Source organism: Sorex araneus, chromosome X (assembly GCF_027595985.1).
Source record: "Sorex araneus isolate mSorAra2 chromosome X, mSorAra2.pri, whole genome shotgun sequence".
Lineage (NCBI taxonomy): Eukaryota > Metazoa > Chordata > Mammalia > Eulipotyphla > Soricidae > Sorex > Sorex araneus.
The window spans coordinates 60,728,647-60,750,377 of NC_073313.1; the positions used below are offsets into that span (position 1 = coordinate 60,728,647).

General features: G+C 42.1%; 1 protein-coding gene and 1 long non-coding RNA gene across 4 annotated transcripts in view; both read right to left on the minus strand.

Moving 5' to 3' along the window:
* Positions 1 to 21,731, minus strand: part of PASD1 (PAS domain containing repressor 1) — a 259,538-nt gene that overhangs the window by 85,275 nt on the left and 152,532 nt on the right. Inside the window, exon 3 of one of the 3 annotated variants that reach the window (XM_055121490.1) lies at positions 14,740 to 14,786. The exons of the other annotated variants lie outside the window; for them this stretch is intronic. The gene's annotated coding sequence lies outside the window, so the exon portion shown is untranslated. The remainder of the gene's footprint in view (positions 1 to 14,739; positions 14,787 to 21,731) is intronic. 3 annotated transcript variants of the gene reach the window in all.
* On the minus strand, positions 4,237 to 6,180 carry LOC129399937 (uncharacterized). The gene is made up of 3 exons (XR_008627295.1): positions 5,836 to 6,180; positions 4,878 to 5,053; positions 4,237 to 4,369 (listed from the first exon to the last, which is right to left on the minus strand). It is a non-coding gene; the product is annotated as an uncharacterized LOC129399937 (long non-coding RNA).

Genomic DNA, 21,731 nt, shown 5'->3' on the forward strand with positions numbered 1-21,731 from the left:
GCCACTCAATGCCTCTACTGCAAACCACAACACCCAAAAGGAGAGAGAACAAAAGGGCAGGGTGGAGGGAGGAATACTGGGCTCATTGGTGGTGGAGAATGGGCACTGGTGGAAGGATGGATAGTAGATAGTATGACTGAAATGCAAACACTAAAGTTTGTAAGTATGTAACTGTACCACACAGTGATTCACTATTAAAAGAATAAATTAAAAAATAAAATAAATTTAAGAAATAAAAATAAGACAAAAACCTGTAAGCAAAAAAAAAAGGCATTCATAGTTTGGACCAGAAGATAGCACAGGAGTTAGGGTGCATGCCGAGTGTGCACCCAACCCAGTTCAATTCTGGGCATCACATGGTCCCCACAGCATAGAAGGGTGGGGTGCAGTGCTGCAGGCCCCCAGAACATCACTGGGGAGGACCCAGCTAATCCCTGCACTGCAGAGTTCAAGTTGCATTAAGTTCTCAGGCTCTTGTACTGAACTAAAAACCCAGTTGACCAAGAATCACCAGTGGGGCCCCCCAAATGCACTCATGTCTGAGCTTTTAGTTCTGGGTTGGGGGCTACACCTGGTTGTGCTCAGTGTTCACTCTTGGGGACCACATGCGGTGCGGAGGGAAAAACCTGGATTGACAGCATAGAAGTGCCTTAAAAATTATACTATCTCTTTCAGCCCTTCATGTTAAAATTTATTAACAAACGGATCTCAGTTAAGGTCATTTTGCATATTTCCATTTTAGGTCCCTCACACAGTAGCACATTTGGAATTATAAACTGTGCTACTATTTACAAGCAGAATTTGAACTTATAGAATGAAGCCAGTACTTATTTGGTGATTATGGAAAAAATAACAAGTTTCTGGAAGACAAGACATTTCCTTTCTCTAGTAATAAGCAGAGCTCACGTAGTCCAATTAGTCCATAAAACTCTCATCTCGTAAATTCACCCCTGGCCCTCTTGCCCAAAGGAAGAACACAGCATGCCATTCTTTTTCTAAAGGAAAAAAACATCCCAAACTCGACGAGTTCCTTCCCGCTCTCTCCCAATTGAAGTGTTTTCCTCAAAGAAAGAATCATTTCCAAAGCATCAAGTTGCACAACAAAGTCACTTAAGAAATCAAGCACTGTAACAAGATGTTTTACCGAAAATTTTACAAAGCGGTTCCTCAAAACTGCACTGTGACAGCAACGCTCTAACTGCTGTAACCACAAGGGATTCCCTTTTGAATCCTATTCCCTTATTGCCATAGCAACGCTCGCTTTCATTCATGAAACAGCTTCTGTCACCAAGCACCACTCTCCAGAAGCCTGAGCCTGCCTGCCGGCTCCTCCAAACTCCCAGGGACGCAGCGCGCCCCGCCCCCAGCCTCCCCCCCCACCCCCCCGCATGGCAGCTGCAACACCTGGACTCCTGGGGGTCCGGAGGGGGGGGAGGGGCGCCCAAGGCGCTTCTAAAAACTTCCGCAGAGACAAAAGGCGCCCCCTCCAATGGCCCCTCAATACGTGAATTTCCGGGGGCAGAGGGGCCCACAACAATCCCCGGAACGACGGCCTCAATTTGTGAACTTGGTTGGAAGGGGAGGGCCCCTCTCAGCACTTCCGCAGAGATGACTCAGCGCCCTGTAATGGCGCCTCAGCACGCGGCCTCGTGCAAGTGGGGGAGGGGTCCCTGAGAAAGCACCCAGGAGCGGGTGGACCCAGGCCCCGGCCTGGCTGCCGAAGGGGGGGGCGACTTGGAACGCCGTGTGCAGTGGCACAACATAGCTGGTGGATCTAGAACCAGGCCATGGGGGCCCCGGAGCCCAAACTGATGCGCCCCAAACTCCAACCCTGCAGCCCCAACCCCCAGCCTCCTGCCCCCACCCCGGCTTTCCGGCCCCCCAAGTGCACCCCAGAGACCCTCGATGGTTCAGCTTCCTTCCAAGATGTGCCAGCGAGTCACACAAAGCTGGTGGCTCTAGATGCCAGGACCCGGTGTGCCCCAGGCCCTCGTTGAAGCACCCCGATCCCTGCCCCGACCCCCCGACCCGCCCCAGTGCCCCCCGAAGACCCCCGACGGCTCAGGGTCCTTCCAAGATGTGCGGGTGAGGCCGAAGCGGCCGGCTGGGAAGTTCGGGGGGCGCCTGCCGACGAAGAGCCCGAGGCTGGGCCCCTAAAGCCGTCGTCGGGCAGGAGGGTGCCCAGCCGCCCTAGGGGTGCCCCCGAGGAGGACCGAGGGTGACTGCTCTGGAGCCCCGTGACAGTCCCGAGGCCCGGAGGCACGAAAGAGGGGCACAGGCTCCCTCCGGGTACGACCCCCACCGCCACAGGGCCCGGTGCTCACCCCAGTTGCTGGCGTCGCGTGCTCGTGCTGCAGCTCGTCTAACAGTCGGCGGCACCGCCCCGCCCCTTTTGCCGCACCAACCACGTGGGTTCAGATCTCGCGAGACCGGCCGGAGCTGGGTGAGGGACAGGTCTCAAACATCCCCAACAGAGCTCTTCTGCCGCCCAACCAAGCCCCGGGGTGACAGTGGGGAAGGGCCCGGTCCCCTACCTCCAGTCACGTCCTCTGAGCACCAGCCAAGACGGAGTGAGGGTGACCCACTTCCGCCTAGACGGGTGGTGTCGTGGGCGGCTGCGGAATACTTCCGGAACTGGGGTTGGGGAACTGACTTCCGGTGTGCCATGGATACAGAGTCGCAGGGTTCCCATCCAAGTCTGGCTTCCGTACTGCTGGGACTCCAAAACGCTATTGCATAACCCCAAAGGAGGAATGTGGAGCCAGACTGGACTCTCGAGGGTCCAACCAGACCTTCCCTGGGAAACAAATCAACCGCGTCTCATTCCAGTTGTACATGATCTTTTAAATATTAGTTCGCCAACATCATTCATGTTCAGTGTTATTCATCATGGTGACCTCACTTCCGATAGGGAGGATATGTTGCAGGCAAAGTTCCAGAACTTTTTATGTCCTGTGAAATCCTAACTTTAAAACTGGACACCCTTGGGGCAGGAACGATAGCACAACGGGTAGGGCATTTGCCTTGCACGCGTCAACCCAGGTTCGATACCTGCCATCCAATATGGTGCCCCAAGAACCATCAGGAGTAATTCCTAGGGCAGAGCCAGTAGCAACCCCTGAGTATCTCTGGGTGTGGCCCCCTCCAAAAAAAGTAAATAAAGCTGGACACCCTTGAGGTCCGAGCGATAGTATAAGCAGACAGAGGGCTCGCCCTGCACATGGCCAGCCCAAGTTCGATCTCTGGCATCAACATCCCATAGGGTCCCCCGAGCCCAGCCAGGAGTGATGCCTGAGCACAGAGCTAGGAGTAAGCCCTGAGCACCACAGGGTGTGACCCCCCCACAAAATGAAACCAAAAAAGGGAAGAAAAAACTCCGGACACCCAGTGGATTCATTGACGAAAACACTGTGAAGTCCCGTAAATGGCTATCATTTTAATTTGTCAACCATACTGCTGTATAATTCTGGGGAGTGACCATTCTAATGAATGATCTTTAGATGTACCCTTCTTTCCATGCTAATGTTACAAATAAACCCTGAACTAGTGAGTTTAAAATGAAGCTTTTAAAACTCAACTTCAAGAGGGACTCGTTTCCAAATGCTTCTTTTTTTCTTCAGGTTTTTCCTTTAAATTTTCCTTCTTTAAAATTTTTTTAATTTAATTAAGGAGCTGTGATTTACAAAGTTACTAATACATGAGTCTTAGGCACAAATATTCCAGCACTAGCTTCATCAGTGTCAATCTCTCTTCTCCCGTGTTTCCATCCCTGCCATACACACTCCCTCCTCAGCCTCATCCCTCACTCCTCCCGCTACCCGAGGCACGGCAGCACGGCTCCAAGTTTGGTGGTTGTAGTTTCAGTCTCGTGCTTTTAGTGTTGTTGAGTCTGTGCTTCGGATATATAGAGCAATAGCGCTCTCCCACATCACCCATACATCTAAGTCCCTGGCCTTATTTCCCCATGCTTCCCTTTCTCCTCTGCTTTTTAAAAAAATTATTGATCATGGGGCTGGAACGATAGCACAGCGGTTGGGCGTTTGCCTTTCACGCGGACGACCGGAGTTCGTATTCCTCTGTCCTTCTTGGAGAGCCCGGCAAGCTACCGAGAGTATCAAGCCTGCGTGGCAGAGCCTGGCAAGCTACCCTTGCGTATTGGAAATGGAAATGACCCCCCAAAAAGCAAAAGAAATTATTGATCAAAATTCTTTATTTTAAAATACTGCTAAGATCTGTTCCACATGTACATAATTAAAATAAGGAATGCCTTTTAAGTAAACCATCCTGGTTTGAGCTTGTCACAGCGTTCAGGCACCACAAACTGCTTTTAACCTGAGATTCATTGGCATGACGTGATCTTTGAAATAACCTGGAAATGACAGAGAAAGAACTGTTTAGTACTATAATACAGAGTCTACTGAAGTGTGGAAGACCACCCCACCTCCCCTGTGCCTGTGCCTTCCTGTTCCAGTCCTTAAAAAATCGGTCCCCTGTCATACTAGGTGAAGTGTGTTAGAAAATAAAAGGTCATACCAGATGATCTCTCTCATATGCACCGTACTAAGAAACAAAGCAAAGAGATTAGACAAATCCCAGTGGAAACTAACCGAGAGACATGACTGATAGAATTAGGAAGGAGGAAGATAAAGTGGTGGAAGGGGGGGAGTTGATCCCCCATATTCCCCACTATAAACCAGGGATGATGCTACACAGTGTATGAGCAGGGGAACTGTCTCATTTGCAAGGCAAATCATCAGCATTTATGAACTTTTACCATACAATCAGTACTGAGATGTCTAAGCATTCAAAACATGGATTTTTTTTTTGGTTTGGGGCCAAACTAGCTTAGGTAAAATAGATATTCTAACAATATTTACTTTTCCGATTCATGCACATGGAATACTTTTCCATTTCCCAAGGTCTTCTCTTAAGTGATTTAAAGCTTTCATGGTATAAATCTTCATGAAATTTACTCCCAGTACATTTACTTTCAGGATTCATTGATCACTTTAGCAGTGTTCTTCAAATATGAAGCATAGACTGAAAATTTGACCTATAAATAAAAATATCATGAATTAACTTTTATTTTGGTTTTTAGGCCACACCTGCTATGCACAGGGCTTACTCCTGGCTCTGCACTCTGGGATCAGGGGACTGTATGTGGTGCTAGGGAGTAAATCTGGGTCGGCCATGGGTAAGGCAAGTACCCTACCTGCTGTACTATTACTCTGGAAACTTTCTTCTATTAACAGTTTCCTCCTTATTAATTGTTCCATAATCCGCTAATGTAGGAGAGTATTTGTAAATGTACAATTGAGAGTAGAAGGTTTTTAATTGATGTCATTTACTTGCCATGTCAATGTTTTCTAAGCATAAACTACTCAAAGCAACTAATATATGTTGTTCAAGTGTATTTAATAGGGACTTAACAAAAAGTACATTCATTTTCAGAATTTTTAAAGTCACTTCGGTGACATAAAATTGCATGTTTTCTGTCATCTAGTAACAGCAACAAGAGCTGGTGATTATTACAACATTCATATCTATGTTATTTGATGAGATTTGAAGAAAGAAGTGAAATCAAGTAATGATAACTTTAGACACATTAAACCAATGTGGTTAAATTAGTTTTGTTTATAGGCTTGCACCTTGTTAATTCTGATCTTTTTTAATTAAGTGTTGATTCTTTCTTCCTGTTCAAACCTAAGAGAACATAAATAGTTATGGGAGCAGCAGCTACTTCAAAGTTGTACCTATGAAACATTCGGACCTGTGGTAGTAATGCACTTTTCCAACACTATTCACTTTTAAGCAATAAAGGTAGCTGAGACTTACGCAAACAGGATGAGAACGCTATTCAGTATCCCAAAGAGGAATCGAAAGAGCTATGCTTGGAGTATCACGTCTCATTCAAGTGAGAGAAGGAATCCGGAGTTCCAAACTCCATCAACGGTCAAGAATCAGGGAAGCTGTCTCCTTTGCCAAGACATCAAAAATCAGATGGGCCGGACATGTAATGCGATTCAGAGACAACCACTGGACTAGAGCTGTTACTGACTGAATTCCACGGGACGTCAAAAGACTATGTGGCCGCCCATCAACGCGATGGTCAGACTTCTTCGTCAAAACCCTGAATGAACGGTTTGAGGCTCTTCCTGTTCCTGGAGCGAGCAGATATCATTGGGCTACCTTAGCACACGACAGGGACAAATGGAGACGTTAGTGGCGCCCAATCAAGCAAATCAAGATCAACAGGAAGACAAGTGGTACAAGTGACAAAGGTAGCTTATATTCAAGCATTATTTTAGCAAACCTGTATCAAACTTAAAGTATAGAAAGTCCAAATTAATAGCAGTTATTCTTTTTGAAAGAAGAAAATGAAAGGATACACCATTTGTGTGTAAGTTACAGTAAATTACAGAAACAATTCTAATAATGATAAAATTTAAGAATAGTATATTCTATGAAATTCACAAAACTGCTTAAAAGAAACTTGGCTTGGTGGTCTGGCATAAACAAAACTGCTAAATCCTTATGTTACTTGTGATTACAGGGTTACATATGTGTCCTTTCCACAAAAATATTAAATGTCTTTTGATTTATTTTGGCCTACCTGTCAATGAAAACTTCATGTTACATTAGTAGAAGTATTTTGCTAGCATACACATAAGCTCATTACTTACAATTTCAGTATTCCACAGAGATCCTTACAGACTCGTTAGATTAATATTCAGTGAATAGATGGAAAGTGATTATATTTTCATTTGAAATGCAAATAATGTATGAATCACAAATGTATTTGTGATTCATATATTACTTTTATTGTTCATTTAATATAAAATGACATTAAAAGTTTGCCTTGGAAACATTTGTTTTCATAGTAAGAAATTGTTTTATAATTTAGAATAAGCACAACTTATTCTTTTCCTGCATTACTAAAATTATTCTCAAGAAATATTCAACATAAAACAAAACAAAAAACTCCCACTTGGAACAGATAACCATCATTTCTGCCATTCTTGCTTATGTAGAAAAATCTAGTCAGTTAATGAGAAAAAGTTTTAGTAAAAATTTACTCCCTCATTATTTCTATGCATAGAAAATTCTATTATCTACAAAATTATTAAACACTAGGCGTTTTTCTTGCACGCAGCCGGCCCGGGTTTGATTCCTCTGTCCCTCTCGGAGAGCCTGGCAAGTTACCGAGAGTATCCCGCCGCAAGCACAGCCTGACAAGCTACCCGTGGCATATTCAATATGCCAAAAACAGTAACAACAATAGACCTTATTCAACTGACACCAAAAGAACCCCCAGTACGGCAGTGTTAAGAAAGATGAGCGAGGAGAGGCTGAAAAAATCTCAGGGACAAACTAGACAGCCAAAACGAAGAAAGACTAAAATGACTGTCTGTACATTCAATGCACATACGCCGGCATCGGAAGCATCCATCGAGGACCTGATGGTGCAACTGCAGAGGATCAAGTACATCATTGGTCTGACCGAAACAAGAAGACATTGATCACATCACGCCATTTTCGACACTGGAGAATAATTGTTCCTCGGAACATGCAACAACAGAGGTGTCGGTGGCGTTGGTGTCCTTGTCAACATGAACTTGGCCATGAGCATTGATTCATTTGAATGCCTAACAACCCGAATCAGACGATTACAATTGAATAGATATGGCTCACTGCCTGCAGTTTCTATCTTTGTCGTCTACGCACCAACATCCAACTATAATGAAGAAGAAATCGAGAAGTTCTACATGGGACTGGAGAGGTTCTATAAAGAAGACCACACCTTCTACAAGATCATTGTGGGTTATTTTAATGCCAATATAGGTCCGAGAAGGTGGCCTGAAGAACTCCACATTGGGACCCATGGCCTAGAACGGAACGATCTGGGTGAGAGACTGTCTGAATTCATCATGTCGACCAAGACCATCCATGGTAACTCACAGTTCCAGAAGGCTGAATCTAAACGCTGGACATGGGAGTCTCCCGGTGGACAGTTCCACAATGAAATTGACCACATCAAATTTAATCGAAGGTTTTGCCTGACCGATGTTACTGTTGTCCCAAAATTCCAAACGTGATCGGACCACCGTCTCCTTCGTGCTAAATTCTACTTCACAGAGTGGGGAGAAAATTCTGCAAAGTTTAAGTTTAAGAAAAGAACTCCCAGAATGACACCAACTGGGAGCTCTTTGGCACTATTGCGGCAACATGGGAAGATGCCGTCCTTGACAACATCGACAAGGAATATGATCAACTGGTTCAGCACCTCCATGACTGCACGAAGAATGCTGAGACTGAGAAAGCCACAAACAGAGGCCTGTCTTTGGAAATTCTCGAGCTCATTCGTCAACGTGGTTTGGCGTGAGCCTCAGGCAACCACAAGCTGACATCTGAGCTCGCAAAGCTCTGCAGAGAAGCGATAAAGGCAGACCTCAAAGAGAGAAGAGCAGCAGTGTTGGCCGATGTGGAAGAAGCCGGGAAAAGTATTTGCAATGCTCGGCTGTCCTTCACCAACTACAAGACCAAGATGACTGCCCTCGGACGTCCTGATGGATCTATCACATCTTCCAGAAAGACAATGGAGAGGATTATTCACGACTTCTACTCAGATTTCTTTGACAGCCACGTCTACCTGCCCACATACCAAATTCTGCAGGATGGATACGTCATTCCCAATGTCTTCCCTTCTGAAACTGACACGCCATCTCGTCGGTAAAGACGTGTACAGCACCCGGTCCAAACAAGGTCACACCCGAACAAATGAAGAATCTGCCACCAGTACTCATTAATACACTGGCTCAGCTCTTCATGTGCTACCTGTCTGAATGCAAGGTTCTGTCCCAGTGGAAAACTAGCAGGACCGTTCTGTTGTACAAGAAGGGAGACATCCATGACTTCAGCAACTATCGCCCAATCTGCCTGCTGTCTGTCATCTACAAGTTGTTCACTCGAGTCATCCTGAAAAGAATAGGCAAAACACTAGATGAAGGACAACCATGCGAGCAAGCTGGGTTCCTAAAAGGATTCAGCATGATCGACCATATCCACAGAGTGACCAAACTCATTGAAGTTTCATGAGAGTTCAAGATACTGCTCTGTCTAATGTTCATCAACTTAAAGAAGGCCTTTGATTCTGTTGAGACTGAAGTGGTCATCGAAGCCCAGCTAAACAGGGTGTTCAAACTCAATACATCAAGATCCTCCTCAAGCTGTATTACAGACTCACCACCAGGATCTCACCATTCTACAAGGAAGTGATCATTGACGTAAAGAGAGGGGTTTGGCAGGGTGATACCATTTCACCAAAACTCTTCAGTGCCATCCTTGAGAATGCCATGCAATGACTAGAATGGGAAGGAATGGGAGTGAAGATAGATGGTCAGCAACTACACCACCTCCGCTTCGCTGATGACATTGTTCTCAAAACGCCAAACATTAGCCAAGCGGCACAAATGCTGGCAGACTTTGACCCGCGAGTGTGGAAAGGTTGTACTGAAGCTGAACCTCAACCAGATGATGCTTATGAAAAACGAACTATTCCCTGATGCTCTATTTGCTCTCGATGGAACGAACATCTCCGAATGCAGCAGCTATGTGGATCTGGGTCGAGAACTCAACAAGAGGAACAACTTAGCGCCAGAAATGCTCATAAGGAAGAGAGCAGCGTGGAATGCCTTCAAGAGCGTCAAAGAAATGGTTAAGAGGATGAAGGACCTCCGACTCCTGGCACATCTTTTTGATTCCACCATTCTTCCTGAAATAACATATGCCTCAGAGACCTAGGCCCTATGCAAACAGGATGAGAATGCTATTCGGGTATCCCAAAAAGGAATCAAAATAGCTATGCTAGGAGTATCACGTCAAGAATCAGGGAAGCTGTCTTCTTTGCCAAGACATCAAAAATCAGATGGGCCGGACATGTAATGCAATTCAGAGATGACCTCTGGACTAGAGCTGTTACCGACTGGATTCCACGGGATGTCAAAAGAACACGTGGCCTCCCACCAATGAGGTGGTCAGACTTCTTCGTCAAAATTCTGAATGAACGATTTGAGGCTCTTCCTGTTCCTGGAGTGAACAGATATCATTGGGCTACCCTAGCACGTGACAGGGACAAATGGAGATGTTACTGGTGCCCGTTTGAGAAAATCAAAGGTCAACGGGAAGACAAGTGACTGGCACTGTCACTGTCATTCCGTTGTTCATCGATTTGTTCGAGCGGGCACAGTAACATATCACAATGTGAGACATTGTTACTGTTTTTTGGCATATCCAGTACGCCACGAGTAGCTTGCCAGGCTCTGCTGTGTGGGCACGATACTCTCGGTAGCTTGCTGGGCTCTCCGAGAGGGGCGGGGAAATCGTACACAGGTCGGCTGCATGAAAGGCGAATGCCCTACCGTTGTGCTATCGCTCCAGCCCAAGACAAGTGACAAGTGATTAAATTTTAAATGTTTTCACATTCATTTTCAATATTGAATATCACTTATAATATCAATCATAATCATGAATGGTAATTAATTCTCACACTTGATAGGGGAGTACTGGTCCTCAAATTCTCAAATTCATTACTTGGTTGCCTGAAGTGTTATAATACCCCAATTGTGTGGTATTGAGTTAGAGCCAATCACATAACTTTAATTAATCATTTAAGAGCATTCTATTTCATGAAGTATGGTATGTTTTACTTGTGTTCAGTAATAAATACATAAAGCGAATGTAGAAGTGCAATTTTGTTTCATTTTGAATTTTAATAATTCAGTCAATGGATAATTTTCCTTATACATGAAGTATCGACTGGAGCGATAGCATAGCGGGTAGGGCACTTGCCTTGCATGCAACCGACCCGAGTTCAATTCCTCTGGCCCTTTTGGAGAGCCTGGAAAGCTACCGAGAGTATCCTACCCACACGGCAGAGCATGGCAAGCTACTTGTGGCATATTTGATATGCCAAAAACAGTAACAAGTCTCATAGTGGGTGTCAGCCTCACGTGATGTTATTAAAGACATTGTTTTAAGGTAAACTAAGTTCCCTGCAGCAAGGCTAAAAGGACAAACCCAATGTTATCCTACACTAAGTGAAATTAGTCAGAAAGAGAGGGACAGACACAGAAGGACTGCACTCATTTCTGGAGTATAGAATAACATATTATGTGGCTGACACCCAAGGACAGTAGATACAAGGACCAGGAGGATTTCCCCATAGCTGGAAGCCTGCTTCATGAGTGGAGTGGAGAAGTCAGATACAATAGAGAAGGGATCATTAAGAAAATGATTGCTGGAGGAATCAGTCAGGATGGGAGATGTGTGCAAAGTAGATAATGGACCAAACATGATGACCTCTCAGTGTTTGTGTTGCAAAATAATGCTCCAAAGTAGAGAGAAGGTATTGTCTGCCATGGAGGCAGGGGAGGGTCGGAAAGAGGGGGTATACCCGGGATATTGGTGGTGGGGAATGTGCACTGGTGGAGGGATGGGTGTTTGATCATTGTGTGATTGTAACCCAGATATTAAAGCTTGTAACTATCTCACAGCAATTCAGTAAATTTTTTAAAATTTTCTTTTGGAGGAGGGAAGGTGTGTAAATCCATCTTCTCATCATCATGCACAGCATTTTAGTCTGTCACCCTCTGCCCTTCCCTAAGTTCCTTAACACCCCTGCTTTTGCCCCCTCCAAACTGTTTCAAGTCATAGTCAGAGTGACCTCTAAAATTAAGTTCATGCCACTCCCATGGTGTAGAAACTGTCACCCTCTACCACCACCAATGAGTTTCGTTGTTGAAGAAGACCCAAGCCGACTCTTACTTGTCAACTGCACATTTTGGTTTTAAAGTCATGATTGTGGGGCTGCAGCAATAGCACAGCAGGTAGGGCGTTTGCCTTGCATGCGGCCAACCCGGGTTCAATTCCTAGCATCCTATATGATCCCCTGAGCACCACCAGGGGTAATTTCTGAGTGCAGAGTCAGGAGTAACCCTGTGCATCGCCAGGTGTGACCCAAAAAGCAAAAAAAAAGAGTCGTGATTGTTTTCCTCCTCACTTCACAGCAAGTAAAAGATTGGTAGGTAAAAATATCAATAGAAAGAGATAGATATATAGACATACAGATTAATAGAATTTTGCTAAGCCTTTTACTAAATGTTTTATTGTAAACAAACTGTGTAAGAATCTTGTTCTAGCACTGGAACCCAGAAGAAATATTACTTTACCTAAAATTATGAACTAAAAAGAAAAAATGATGTTATAATATCCTATGTACTATGATCGAGGAATATCAGCACTTTGGTTGTGGATGTAGTATAATAGCACTGTGCCCTTAAAACAAATAAACAACTTCTGTGCTTTTAATATTTTTATGATTTTCATTTTTAATTGTAACAAAAAATAAATGTTCACAGATAGCCTAAACACTTTTTATTTATTCTTCCTACAGTTTAGCACAGAAAGAATACTATAGAGTGTTGAACTCATCTACGCCCTCTAAGTTATGGGGTGCCAGTGAAAATTCTAAGGGATCTCTCATAAGGCACGACAAGAGTGGATGGGAATATGAATGTTTACGATTCTTCTGCTTTAGTGATCACAGCATATCCAAGCTGACTCTTACAGTTGCTCAAGTCCAAGCCTCTCACTTCTTAACTGAAGATTCTGAGATTCATTAAACCCTGTGGCAAGAAGCCCTAGATGCTCCCTTGTTATCATGACACCCATACTTTGCTCCTCACAAATGGCTCCCTTTGGAAGGTGTGTTATGTCCCAAAGTTCTTCCAAAATTTCCAATAAATAGAGAAACTAATTCAAGTAAATAAATTTTTACTTTGAATAAAATAGTAAAATATTTCAATTAAAAGTAAAAATTGTCTTACCTGGGAAATAAAGTTGAACGACCCTGTCTACTGGAAACACATTTACATAGAAAGCTAAAAATTGAATAGCAAAATGAGGAAAACATATATTTCATGCAAACTCTAATACAAGAAAGATGAAGCAACTGTATTAATACCAGACAAAGTAGAATGCAGAACAAGGAATGTTACCACAGATATAGAGATATAGATATACATTAAATAATAATAAAAGATTTGATCAAGAAACGAAAGAGGGGCCAAAGTGATAGTTACAGTGGGAGGGCCTTGCACATAGCCAGTTTGGGTTTGAGCCCGGCATTCCATTTGGTACACGGTACACTGCTAGAAGTAATTGCTGAGTGCAGAATCAGGAGTTACCCCTGAGCATATCTGGGTGTGACCCAAAAAGAAAAGAAAAGAAAAGAAAAGAATCAAAAGAAAGTAATTCATTCACAATAAAATAAAAAATAATACAAAACTTAGAAATCAACAGAACCTAGGAGGTGCCCCTCCCTCGACTTTTCTCATAGTTAACTCTTCCACTTAGATGTTCCTGAACACTATCTATATTTAATAAATTAGTAATTTAGTTTTTAACAGACAAAAGAAATGTAAAAGGAAGAAAGAGAGGAATAGAGAAGTAAGAAAGGAAGGATCAGACGGCTTTAATGTTCTTGGGGCATTTGGGGCAAGAAACATCATGATTTAAGGTAATTTAAGTCTTCTGATTGCCATAAAAATCATTTTATCTCCTTAGTAGACACCAAGGACTGGAGCGATAGCACAGTGGGTAGGGCGTTAGAATTGCACGCAGCCGACCCAGGTTCAATTCCTCCTTCCCTCTCGGAGAGCCTGGCCAGCTACTGAGAGTATTCCACCTGCACGGAAGAGTCGGGCAAGCTACCCATGGCATATTTGATATGCCAAAAGCAGTAACAACAAGTCTCACAATGGAGACGTTACTGGTGCCCGCTCGAGCAAATTGATGAACAACGGGACAACAGTGCTACAGTGCTACAGTGCTATTGGACACCAAAGAGGTCTCTTCTGAGGGTGTGTGGTCCCGATATACAACATTGATAGTCAGGTGGTCAGGATTTATGGATACGGATGGCTCTGACTTGACATTTGAGTCCCCATTACAACTTCCTAAGGCCAAACTTTCAAAATACACTATAGTCAATTTCAGTTGTGAGTCCCTGTCCTTGACCAGGACCTAGAATTCAAATTTCTTGGTAAGACCATGTTGGGCTGGAGCGATAGCACAGCGGTTCGGCGTTCACCTTTCACGCGGCCAACCCGAGATCGATTCCTCTGCCCCTCTCGGAGAGCCCAGCAAGCTATCAAGAGTATCGAGCCCTCGCGGCAGAGCCTGGCAAGCTACCTGTGCGTATTGGATGTGCCAAAAACAGTAACAATAAGTCTCATGATGAGAGACGTTACTGGTGCCCGCTCAAACAAATCGATGAGCAACGGGATGACAGTGACAAGACCATGTCAGTGTGTTTAGAACTCTCTTAGACTCCTCTGGAATAGCCAGCCCTCAAAATCCAGGGAGAATGGGGGCTTCCGTTTAGCTGGCAAACTTGTGCAAAAAAGATATTCGATTGTCTTTTCCTCCACAATCTAAGCGTAGGCTTCCTTTCTAGCTTCATCCTTCCTACCTCCTTCAAAGGCACCACTCTGTGCTTGCCACGCATTTCTAGCCTGAGATTTCTGGCTCTCACACATGTCTTCTCCCACATGAGAGAAGGAGCTTGGTGCACATTTTAAAGTCAAGATTTATTCTCTAGTTGTGGTTATTTTTACCTTCATCACTTGTATAATTATCTGTAGTTTTAGTTAGTTGCTATGGATAGAAAACACTACTTACCATGACAACTGTAGAGGTCAAGGTGCACAGCTTGTTATATCACATTTCTACAAAAATACCATAACATGTAAGTTCATCATTCCAGGAAAGCGTCCTGCATATTCTCCATTTTTTATGTTATCTGTTCCAAGAAGCCTTAGGCCTCAACAAAGTTGAAATCAATTAAAATTTTAGTGAAAATTCAATTAAAGTTAGAGGAAATCAAAGGGTAAACAAATGGAATTTTCCTTTGTGCCTATTCTGCAACGAATGTGTATAGACTCTTTAACATACATTTTATTTGTTGGAATTTACCTCATTTTACAGAATAAACAAACCCAGGGATTTTGGTAAGGAGTCCAAAGAGAGATATATGGGATTAAAATCTAGACTGGACCTGCTCTGTGCTGCCTATTACCATGCTGTTTGAGCTATCTACTTACCTGATTTTTGTATCAGGATAAAACTGAAGGTTCATAATTGTCTTTCTTAAAACACAGAAAATGAAAAATTATTTATAATTCATAGCTTTCCTATCAGTATATCTTGGGAACACATAAGGTCCCCTCTAATCTATCTCCCTCCCCACTGAACCAGATCCGAACTTGCTGTTTGTCTGGGGACATTGTTGGTGGGAAATGTACACTGGTGAAGGGATGGGTGTTGGAACATTATATGACTGAAACCCAATTGTGAAAAACTTTATAACTGTGTATCTCACTGTAATTTAATAAAAAATAAGAAATTGGCCAGAGCTGCCACGCGTGAAATGGACCCTCTGCTCCTAAAGACTATAATCCGAGAGGTCTTCTAACTCATTTTGGCACCCAGAGTGGTTCCTTACAGAAATGCATCTAGACTGTGAACTGTGCTACAACCCCGTGCCACCCGGGGAGGGATTTTCCCTCTCTACCCTGTTTTTCTGCGTGGAAAATGGCAGCGGTGGCAATACCCACGTGGCAAGAGCTACCTTCTAAGATTCACAACCCAGAGGTATGAGTTTGCAGTGACGTGGCTCATAAGCGATCATGGGAGGGGGGTGTTACCGGCATGCCCTCCGCCCAGATAAGATCTGGAGCTGCACTTGTGAAACGGACCCTCTGCTCCTAAAGACTATGATCCAAGAGGTATTCTAACCTATTTTGGCACCCAGAGCAGCTTCTTAGAGAAATGCCTTTTCAGCAGGCCTGATTGTTGGGGGAAAATTCCAAGGAATAATAGTGAGTTCTGTATTGAAATATTGAATGTATTCAAAGTATAGAGAGAATAAAGTGGAGATCATTAGCTACTTAGGTGGGGGGTGGATGGTAGGGCGGTGTATTGGGGTTTTTGGTGGTGGAACATGTGCACTGGTGAAGGGATGGGTGTTTAATTATTATATGACTGAGACTGAAACCTGAACGCTTTGCATTTTTTTCATGGTGATTCAATAAAATAAAAATTTAAAAGGGAAAAAAATAAGAAATTGCTGTTTGTAAAGGTGGTAAGTGGTAGGAAATTCCTGCTGCAACCGACTAAGTGATAGATAATGAGAAGCATTGTCAAGAGTATAGATAAATTAGAACCTTCATACACTGCAGATGTATGAAAGAATGAAAAATGGTGCAAGCAGGTTGGGAAATTTCTGTTCCTCCGAATAAAACATAGAATCAATATCACTGTCATTCCATTCCTCATCAATTTGCTCGAGTGAGCAACAGTGACGTCTCCATTGTGAGACTTGTTACTGTTTTTGGCATATTAAATACACCACGGGTAGCTTGCCAGGCTCTACCATACAGCAAGATTCTCTCAGTAGCTTGCTGGGCTCTCTGAGAGGGGCAGAGGAATCGAACCACAGTCGGCCGAGTGCAAGACAAATGCCCTACCCGCTGTGCTATCACTCCAGCTCATATAAAGCTGAGCAATTCTACTCCTAGGTATATATCCAAGAGAACTGAACTTACATCCACAGAAAATCTTGCCTATGAATGCTAACGATAGCCAAGAAATGTAAACAACATAGATGAATGTATAGATAAAATATGGATGGTCTAAAATTGCATATAGAACAGTAGTCATAAAAACTGGTCAAAGTACTGATTGATGATGATTGATGATGATATGGATGAATCTTAAAAACACTGAACTAAGTTAAATAAGTTGGTCTTATGGAAACACACAATTCTGCTTATATGGAGTGGAATCAAAGAAATAGAAATTAGAATGGCCAACTTGTTGCCACAGGACAGAAAGAGAGGTAAATGGTAAATAGTCATTTGTGGGTCAGAGTTTTAGTTTTTCAAAATGAAAGGGTTTGCTTGCTATAAGTGTTACAATAAAGTTAACAAAGTTAACATGTTTAACCCACTATTGAATTATATTCATGTAAAATGTTAAAATAGTAAAACTTATTTATGGGCTGGAGCTATAGCACAGTGGGTAGGGCATTACCCTTGCACACTGCCGACCCAGGTTCGATTCCTTCATCCCTCTCGGAGAGCCTGGCAAGCTAACAAGAGTATCCCGCCCACACAGCAGAGCCTGGCAAGCTACCCGTGGCATATTCGATAAGTCAAAAACAGTAACAACAAGTCTCACAATGGAGATGTTACTGGTGCCCGCTCGAGTAAATTGATGAACAACAGGATGACAGTGATACAGTGATGTTATTTATATTTGGCCATAGTTTTCTTTCAAAGATTTCATTTATAAAGAAATGTGCAAATAGGCAGTCCTATTGATATAGAAAGCATATTAGTGGTTCCTAGGAGTTAGGGGCAGGAGAATGCTAATAGACACAGGATTACTCTGAAAGATGAAAATTAATACTTGCATGGTACTGCAAATACAATAAAATAATCACTCTTCTGAGAAAAATACATATAAATTAAAACTTTTATATGAGAAGCCAACTAGATAGTATATTGGGTAAGGCATTTGTATTGCATATGGCTGAAGTGGGTTCAATCCCAGGCACCACCTACAGTTGCCTAAGCATTGCCAGGAATGATCCCTAGGTGCAGAGCCAGGAGTAATACCTGCGTATTGTGCATTTGACCCCAACCCTCACAAAAATTTATATGAGAAAATATGACCCTAGGATTTTTTATTTTAAATTTTATTGAATCTCCATGAGATAGTTACAAGCTTTCATGTTTGGGTTACAATCTCACAATGATCAAACACCCATCCCTCCACCAGTGCACATTCCCCACCACCAATATCCCGGGTATACCCCCCTTTCCCACCCTCCCCCTGCATCTATGGCAAACAATATTCCCCATACTCTCTCTCTACTTTTGGGCATTATGGCTTTCAACACAGACACTGAGAGGTCATCATGTTTATGACCATAGGATTTAAAGCAATATATGTCCCAGAATTAGAAGAGAGAACAGACAGGAAACTGATTATTTGGAGGACCTTGTAAAGGCAATGTACAAACTTGTCTGATCATAAACAACTCCTTGCATTGCAGTTGCAGACAATCATAAGTCACTCTTGACTCTAACCATGAATGAGCTTCAAGGTGGAGATGTGATATTTATAGACGTTTATTATTTTAACATGACACAAATTATAAACTACATTTGATAACTAGTCATAATGAATGACTTTGTGGTTGATTCAATGATTCAAAGAAATAATTTAAAATATACACTAAGACTCTACTTGAGTTACAGCCTGATGATTGTTATATACACTTAGCCTATGATTTTTGAATAAGATCCACCTTATTCTCAGTAATGATGTTGAATAATAGAAATCTTTGTAGACAACTAATGGTTTACAAGGACAAATTCATGTTAACTACTGGATTTGATAGAAGTTCCTGAATGCTTTTGCTTTATAGTAATTTATGGCACAAACTGCTGCTGCCCTTCTGGGCAAGATATTGACTTAAGCCCTTCAAATGAAGAAAAGTGAAGAAGAGATTCTTGGAAACTGAATTGAGCTTTCAACTCTGCAAGGGGCCCTAAGTACTGTGACATGTTCATGCGCTTGATCCGGTAACTAATTCTCACCAAAAGGTGGTGCCTCCACTCAATCCAGCAGGGAAGCCAGTTTTCAGGCTTATATCACAAAATTGACTGTTACTTTCCTTTCTGAGGGAAATTATTATTGTTCTAGCAATTAAGAAAGTAATAAAGGTAAATGCATATAAAGTCAAGCAAAAGCTGTGCTAGAAGCACTGTCGAATTCTAGTAGATCTGAAAAGAAGAAAGCTCAGAAGGAGACCCTTGTAAAATGTAAGATATAGAATACAATAAAAGTGGCACCACAGATTATGGGAGATAATAGGTTAATTAGTAGAAGGTACTGGGAAAATTGGCTCATTTTATGCAGAAAACTGTCTCATTATGTGCAGATTCCCACTGAACAAGCTATATAAAGGCGTCTATGTGGTTTCAAAAATAATTATGTTACAAAAGAATGTAACAAAAAATTGTAAAAAAAATTTTGTCTTGGCACATGGATGAATTTCTTAAAAAAAGACTTCCAAAGAGGATATAAGTCATAATAAACTAAAAACACTACAGTATAAAAGCACTTCTGTTTAATGAAGGACATCAGAGGAAAACGGAAATAAAACAGATGTTAGAATGGGGGGGGATTACAATATCTAAAACCAAGAAACATTGTTTTAAAATCAGCACAAAAAATACAAAAAAGCCGCCCACAAAAATGGGTAAAGAATAATGAAATAGGACATTTATAAAAGAGGAAACCCCAAATGCAAACAAACATTTAAAATGTTCCAATTCATTAATTTATACAAATTAATATGTCAATGTAATATCACCTAGCATCTGTTGTCCTGGAAATATAAGAAAGCTAAAGATTACTAAGTACTGAAAAATCAAGGCAATGTAGGAGACTCATGGTTTGCTATGGGATCATAGGCAGATCCAGTCATTTGTAAAACAGTCAAGCACTACTCTGTTATATTAAGAATACATAATAACTCAGCAATTTTGTGTTTGTATGCTTGTTTTATGTGTGTATCTGTTTATGTTTGTGTGTATATATATGTATGTGTGTATATTTCAACTTGTATATATTTTTTCATAGACACATTATTTATAATAGCCCCAAAATATAAATAATCTAAATAGATTCTAAACAAATAAAGTCAATCACCCGATGAATGAATGAACAAAATATGCTATATCCATAACTGTATTAATGTCATCCTGGTGTTCATCGATTTGCTCAAGCAGGTGCTAGTAACATCTCCATTCGTCCCAGCCCTGAGATTTTATCAGTCTCTCCTTACCCATCCTTCCAAATGGTGCCATATTGGAGGCTCTTTCAGGTTCAGGGGAATGAGGCCCATCATTATTACTATATTTGGCATATCGAATACACCACAAGGAGCTTTCCAGGCTCTGCCGTAAAATGGTACATTATTTATCCACAAAAATAAAGTACTGTTCATATGGTAGAACCTTGAAAGCATGCTAAATTAAATAAATCAGATACAAATGAACAAATACTGTGTAATTCAATTTATGTGAGATATTTAGAACAGATGAGTTCACAGAAACACGAAGTAAATGGAATGGCTTCAAAGGGCTAAAGGTGGGAGAAGATGAAACTTGACTAACGGTGAGTAAGGAACTTTGGGGTAATGTTCTGAACCGTCCTGATTATACAATTTTTAACTGGGTTCCTCTGCCGGTTCCTTCATGCGTGAGGCTCATCCAAACAAGCAGGAACACTCGTCCTGGTGGTGTATTCATATCCCAAATACAGTAACAGATATATACATACCTCTCGGAGAGCCCGGCAAGCTACTGAGAGTATCCTGCCCGCACGAGCAGAGCCTGGCAAGCTACCCATGGCATATTCGATATGCAAAAAACAGTAATAATAAGTCTCATTCCCTTGACCCTGAAACAGCCTCAAATCATTGGAAAAGATGAGTAAGGAGAGGCTGCTAACATCTCAGTGCTGAGAGGAACAGAGATGTTACTGGTGCCCGCTTGAGTAAATCGATGAAAAATGGGGATGACAGTGTGAGTACACCAAAACCATTGACTCGAGCCCTTTATTTGCTTAGTTTTTTACTTTCTTTCAGTGCTTGAGATGGAACACAGAGCCTCATCCATGCGAGACATGCACTTGGCTGCTGTGCCACATTCCTAGCCCTGCACTGTGTTTTAGTCACGTATCCCTTTGTTTTTGTGATAACTAAATCATAATATAGTTTGCATGCCATAATATATACCCATTTGCCTACACCTAAATGAGTAGATATTACTTCATGTAAACTAAATCACAATTTGGCTAATATAAAAACAACGGTATATATGAATAAAATAAATAAAATATAAGCAGTATTTGCATAGACCTATAATGAGAATATGATGAATTAATTTTATGTTCTAGTCACAACTGCCTCCTTTTTATGACTGCTAATCTTTCTGGACATTGCAGATCTTTTAAGCACATAATATTTTCCTATTACTTACTCTAATTCAGAATGCTCCAGGTCCTCTGTGAGGCCTGCAGTGCTGACAATCTAAACCATACTGCAGATGCTATAGGCTAATCCAATTCTGCAGAGAGAGGCAATAGGAGACAACTCTCATAGGACACAGTGATACCTGCTGAATACACAATCGTGAATAAGGACAAACCCTTGGTCTTGGATTACAGACTTCATATTTCCCAAGCCATGGGGGAAAGAGTAGGTGTCGAATAGGACGTGGGCTAGATATGAAACAGTATAATTCGAGGAGGCTATTTGGTCACTGATGGAGGGTATAAGTATTTTGATCAAGAATGTAAATATTGGAGCCTTAGAGATAATACACGGGTCAAGGCACATACAGTCCCCTCAAATCCTCCAGGAGTGACCCTTGAGCGCAGAGTCAGGAGAAAGCCCTGAGCACAATTTTTTGTGACCCCCAAACAAACAAAAATATTGTAAATTTTAACACTGTTGTAGTCATACTACCTAGATTATAACAAAATATAAATGATTTAAAATGATCCCTACTTCTTGGTATTAATGAACTTAGTAA